General features: G+C 42.0%; 1 pseudogene; it reads left to right on the top strand.

Moving 5' to 3' along the window:
• The first annotated feature begins 947 nt into the window (after window positions 1-947).
• LOC113121469 (protein NLRC3-like) lies at window positions 948-2,245 on the top strand (annotated as a pseudogene).
• Window positions 2,246-6,159: the final 3,914 nt, after the last annotated feature.

The following is a 6,159-nucleotide window of genomic DNA, read 5'->3' as shown; positions in this document are numbered from 1 at the left end:
ACGTGCAGTCAGCTGGATCATCTTGATGTTGAGCTGCAAACCTTTGCAAACTGACAAACTCAGTGTACTCAAACAATAAGAAAGTTTCCTCACTCAACATGTCTCCACCTCAACTAATCCCAGTGTGCTTCATGTCCACAGTGATGGGACCAGGACTCAGGTTTCTGAGGAGCAGCGGCTGTCCAGCTGTGCTTTGTGTCAGGACGACCTGAAGGATCCGGTCTCTACAAGCTGTGGACACTGGTTCTGCAGACAGTGCATCACCACATACTGGGACCAGTCTGGTTCACCAGGAGACTGTCCCAGTCCCGAGTGTGGACAAAGACCCAGAACCAGTAGGACTCACTGATTGTTCTACGTTTGAGTTGGTCCTTCACAGTCGAGATTCTGTGTCACACAAATGTCTGTTTGATTGGACCCTTTTTCTTGTCTTCCAGTGGACTCTGGTCTGCAGGAGGTTTTATATCAACATAAGACCAGTCTGAGGATGAGATGTGAACGTGTGACTGAAGGACCTGATCCAACAGGAAGTGGAACCCTCCTCAACAGGATCTACACTGAGCTCTACATCACAGAGGGACTGAGTGAAGAGGTTAATACCCAACATGAGGTCAGGCAGCTGGAGACCACTTCCAAGATGGAGACCCTCCATGACACTCCAATCAAGTGCCACGAGGTCTTTAAAGCCTCCCCTGACCAGCAGAGACCCATCAGAGTGGTTCTGACCAACGGTGTCGCTGGTGTTGGAAAAACCTTCTCTGTGCAGACGTTCAGTCTGGACTGGCCAGAGAGCTCAGAAAATCAAGACGTCAGTCCTGCTGGTCCTGATTTCGTTCAGGGAGCTGAACCTGATCAAAGATGAGAAGATCAGTCTTCTCAGGCTGCTGCATGTTTTCCATCCAACATTACAGAAGGTCACAGCAGAGCAGCTGGCTGTCTGTAAAGTTCTGTTCATCTTTGACGGACTGGATGAAAGCAGACTTTCACTTGATTTCAACAACAGGAAGGTGGTGTCTGATGTCACACAGGAGGCCTCGGTCAACGAGCTGCTGACAAACCTCATCCAGGGGAATTTACTTCCCTCGGCTCTGGTCTGGATAACTTCCCGACCCACAGCGGCCAATTGGATCCCTCCTACGTGTGTGGACAGGCTTACTGAAAGAAGTCCGAGGCTTCACTGACACCCAGAAGGACGAGTACTTCAGGAGGAGGTCCAGGGATGAAGAGCTGTCCAGCAGAATCATCTCACACATCAAGGCATCCAGGAGCCTCCACATCATGTGTCAAATCCCAGTCTTCTGCTGGATCACTGCTACAGTTCTGGAGCACATGTTGACCACAGAGCAGAGAGGAGAGCTGCCCAAGACCCTGACTGACCTGTACTCACACTTCGTGCTGGTTCAGACAAACAGGAAGAAGCACAAGTACCATGAGGGACATGAGACAAGTCCACGGCAGCTGACGGAGGCTGACAGGGAAGTTCTTCTGAAGCTGGGGAGGCTGGCGTTTGAACAGCTGGAGGAAGAAAACATCCGTTCTACCAAGAAGACCTGGAGCAGTGTGGTCTGGATGTGCCAGAGGCCTCGGTGTACTCAGGAGTCTGTACAGAGATCTTCAAAAGAGAGAGTGTGATCTTCCAGAAATCAGTCTACTGCTTTGTTCATCTGAGTGTTCAAGAGTTTCTGGCTGCAGCCTACATGGTCCACTGTTACACCAACAGGGAGACACAGGTACTGAAGACGTTCCTGGGGGGAAAGTACAGAACGTTATCTCTGAATCACTTCCTGTTCAGAGCCATGGAGAAATCCCTGCAAATTAAAAGTGGCCACCTGGACCTGGTTGTACGCTTCCTTCATGGCCTTTGTCTGACGTCCAACCAGAGAGTGTTAGGAGGCCTGCTGGGTCAGACAGAGACCAGTCCAGGAACCATCCAAAGAGCCATCAAAAACCTGAAGGAGATGAACAGAGATGATATCTCTCCTGACAGAAGCATCAACATCTTCCACTGTCTGATGGAGCTGAACGACCACTCAGTCCATCAGGAGATCCAAGAGTTCCTGAAGTCAGGAAACAGATCAGAGAAGAGTCTCTCTGAGATCCAGTGCTCAGCTCTGGCCTACATGCTGCAGATGTCAGAGCAGGTTCTGGATAAGTTGGCCCTGAAGAAGTACAACACATCAGACCAGGGACGACTGAGACTGATTCCAGCTGTGAGGAACTGCAGAAAGGCTGAGTAAGTCCAGATGTGCCCAAGTGAAAAAAATTTATTTTTGTATATTTTCTAAAAGTATATTGAGTATACTTTTGAAATACTTTGAAATACTTGAAGTTGTGTTAAAATGAAACCAGTGAAGTTGCTGGAAGCTGCACTATAAATCTGCTTTAGTACATGAAAAACATATTTTTCACGTATTATTGGATACTTTTGCTGCCCAAAATACTACACTACTGTTAAAATATACATGAAACATTTGAAGTTGACTTGTTGCAAATGCAAAAAAATATATAGTGACATTAAACAGTCAGTGTATTACTAATATACTTTAAGCCAAAGTAAATGTACTTGAAATATACTCTGAACTCATTTGAACTACGTATGAAATACAATATGAGGTTTGAACTGTGAAAAAAATATGCAAAGTATATTTTTCAAAGCATTTCAGTATTTGTTGTGAAAATGAGCCACTGACTTTGTGTTAAATTGCAACCAAGTTGAACATATTGCATTAAAAGACACAATGATATTGGATTAATATTCCTAGTAAATATAAGTCCACTATAAGCATCACTGTGTGTTTAATAAATACACCAATAATGCCCTCTGAATGCATTCTCCAAACACTGATTCTGAAATGTAGATACTTTACTTAGATTCCAGTCAAATGATGTTGGATTAAAAGCACTACTTCCTGTGCGCATGTTTTAAAATGCTCTTACTTTGAAAAGCCCAGTGCACTTTGAAGACGTTCTAAAAGGATTGAAAATAATCTCAACTCCTACACAAAGTCCAAACCACGTCAGTCCAACAAATATTGATTTGAAGTCTAACACTATTAAATCCAGCCATTTAAGGGCTTTTGAACAAAACTAGTCATTCAAGGTAACAACAATAACAATAAACAGGAACAACAGTTTGTGTTTTCTATTAGTGAGGTCAAATTATTATTTGGCTGTACCACTATGCGACTAAAATGGATTTTAGTGATATTCAGGATTCTGCATAGTTCTCAGAAGAATTCTGTCCAAACATCCAAAATACATGAAGTAAACATGTAGTATGAAAGAGTATTTTGAAGTGAAACTTTGTCCACAGGAATTAGACCACTTCCAAGAGTCCACTGTACCACAGCCAGGAACACATACATTATGTACTTTAAATAAGTATACTGAAATATAGCTCAATTTAAATGGAGGCATAGTATTATATTTTGAAAAGAATGACACAATTTGAAGTAAAAACAAAAACCATGAGCAGACTTTTGGAAAATATCACTAAATATACTTCAAAATCTGTTGAAAGTAAAGTGCACTTTGAAGAAATCTGCTAAATGACTAATGAAGTAATGAGATAATTTCAATAAACTTTGCAAACATTTACTTTGAATCTACTTTTTTTGTCTCAGTAACTCTTTGACTAATCTTGTACTTTGGAGACTCACCAAAAATGTACTTTTACTACGTTTCAACATAAGCACAAATACACTTGGTAAAATGTGTGAACACACTTTATCTGCTAAAAGTAGAATTGAAGTCTGAAACAATAGATTGGTTTTTCACTTGGGTGATCATCACCATAATGTTCCTCTTGTTTATTGTGATAATGACAGCAGCTGGATTTTGTCCCAGATGTTCTTGAGCTGTTCCAAATGGTGTCAGTCCAAAAGCTGCAGATGTTCCTGTTGTTTTTTTTCTATCTGTCCAGTGAATGAACACAGTTCTTCTTTTTCTTTCCAATGGTTTTTCCATGGGACACATTTTTCTTCTGTTTCTCTTCACACACTGATGTTTTTCTGCCATATGTGAACAAATGTCCAACATTGGAATAAACGGGGACAGGCCTGTTGTGAAAGTTCCAAAGGAACTCAGTTTTCTCTGCTTCCTGTCCAAGATGAAAGCAGAACAAAGATTAAGCGTGTGCAGGGTGACAGAGAGTGAGAAGAATTCTTATTTCATGTCCAACCCACTGAGAGAAGATCAGCTAAACCACTGATGTGAAGACACAACAGGACATGTCCCTGTTTGACATCAAGTGATTCAACTCAATATATTGTCTCTGTCATAATAACAGCTTTTCTAATATATGTGTCCTCACAGACTTTCTAAATGTGGACTCTCAAAGACTCACTGTGAAGTCGTGGCCTCAGCTCTGAAGTCCAACCCCTCCCATTAATAGAACTGGACCTGAGCTGGAACGACCTGTATTATCCAGCAGTGCAGCAGCTGTGTGGTGGACTGCAGAGTCCACACTGTAGACTGGAGACTCTGAGGTCAGTTCACTGACTGTTACTATTGTAGATCGTAGATGTTGAATCCACAACTAAAGCTCCTGTGAATGTTGGTTGTTCCATTCAGTGTTTTCATTGTTCTTCTATTCTCAGCAGACTAAGAATGATTCCTTCAGTTTCACTTCATTTCACTGAGCTGTCTTCAATAATGTGTGTTCACTCATATTGAATAGTCATATTAATAATGATGTGTTTCTTTCTATAGAAGCTTTGAAGAACAGAGTGTCCCAAAAATGTCATCTCTCAGGAAGTTGTTCTGAATCCTTTGTGTTTCTAAACAGTCCAAAGCTGAAACAGTTTCCACTGAAACTGTCCAGTGTTTGTCCAAGTTTGGATCCCAACAATATGTCAATCAATATTGGACCAAACTAATATCTGACATCCTCCTGAGAGCCAGAAGGAAAAAGGTTGGAATATTTCCATTTTGGAATAGAAGTGAAGACTTTGGGACGTGAGAAACAAAGTCCTATTTGTTTCTGGGGAAGAACACGTCCCTGTAGTGGACATTGGGTCTTGCTTTGTCCCAAAAACCACACAATAAGCATCAGTTTGCTGACGATAATGTTGGATTTTCTCTGCATTTCTATCTGATTTTTCTCACTTGATGAAACTCAGAGAAAACATATGACAGTCAGTTGTCAACAATCTATGAATGGGATTCCAAAGCTTGTGTTTAGTGGCCAATGACACAGTGGGGATCAGTCCCAACACAATGACATGATCTGGTCTGTGCATTGGGACTGGGCCATTAGAAAGCAGTTCTCAACCTGTTGTCATTGCCAAGGCCTCAAATCCTGATGCTGTGTGAAGAAGCTTTGAGTAGTTTTTGTTCCTGAACTGAAGCCAGCAGCTTTTGGTCCTGACACTGTCCACCCAGTTTGTTCCCTAATCCAAATCTCATTGTGAAGAACAAATCCACAGTGTCTCTATAAAGTTGATCCCATAGAAATGAAAGCACATGTGGAGCACAGAGGCACACAGATTAAATCATGTGTCCAGGTGGTTGAGCTGTGTTTAGTGTCTGAGCTGCTGCTGCTGCTGCTTTACCTCTGTGCTGAGGCTGCAGCCAATAAAGCCAGAGAAGAAGATGCAGAGAGGGAAGAGACAGGAGACAGGAGAGCCTGGGGGAGCTTCCTTGGCTCAGATAGAATAAGGAGGAACAATTCAATGCATTGTTTTGCTGCATTTTGGAACTGTGTCAACAAACTTTAAGCAGGAAACTTTAAAGCTGCACTGTGACAGTATGAGCCATCAACTAGATTGATTCTGCTGTTGGCTGGAAAGCAGCTTCTCTTCCCATGTGCTGACAATAATATCATGATATAGTCAGACTATTATTACTATTATTCTGACTGTTCTCATATTATTCTTCTCATTATTATCATTCTACATTTCCCTTCAGGGATTAATCAAGTTGATCTCATCTCATTATTCTAATGAAAAGAAGAAGAATTGTCATCATCATTATCACCATCCTCATTGTCATCAACATCAGTGTCACATTGGATCTCCTTCTTTGCTTCTTTATTCAGGTTGATTCACTGCACTTTGTCAGAGACCAGCTGTGGTTATCTGGTCTCAGCTCTGAAGTCTAACCCCTCCCATCTGAGACACCTGGACCTGAGTCACAACAACCTGCAGGATCCAGGAGTGC

The sequence above is a fragment of the Mastacembelus armatus genome, chromosome 20, assembly GCF_900324485.2.
Source record: "Mastacembelus armatus chromosome 20, fMasArm1.2, whole genome shotgun sequence".
Lineage (NCBI taxonomy): Eukaryota > Metazoa > Chordata > Actinopteri > Synbranchiformes > Mastacembelidae > Mastacembelus > Mastacembelus armatus.
Note: the sequence above shows the minus strand (reverse complement) of the source record. Positions and strands in the feature narration are given on the sequence as shown.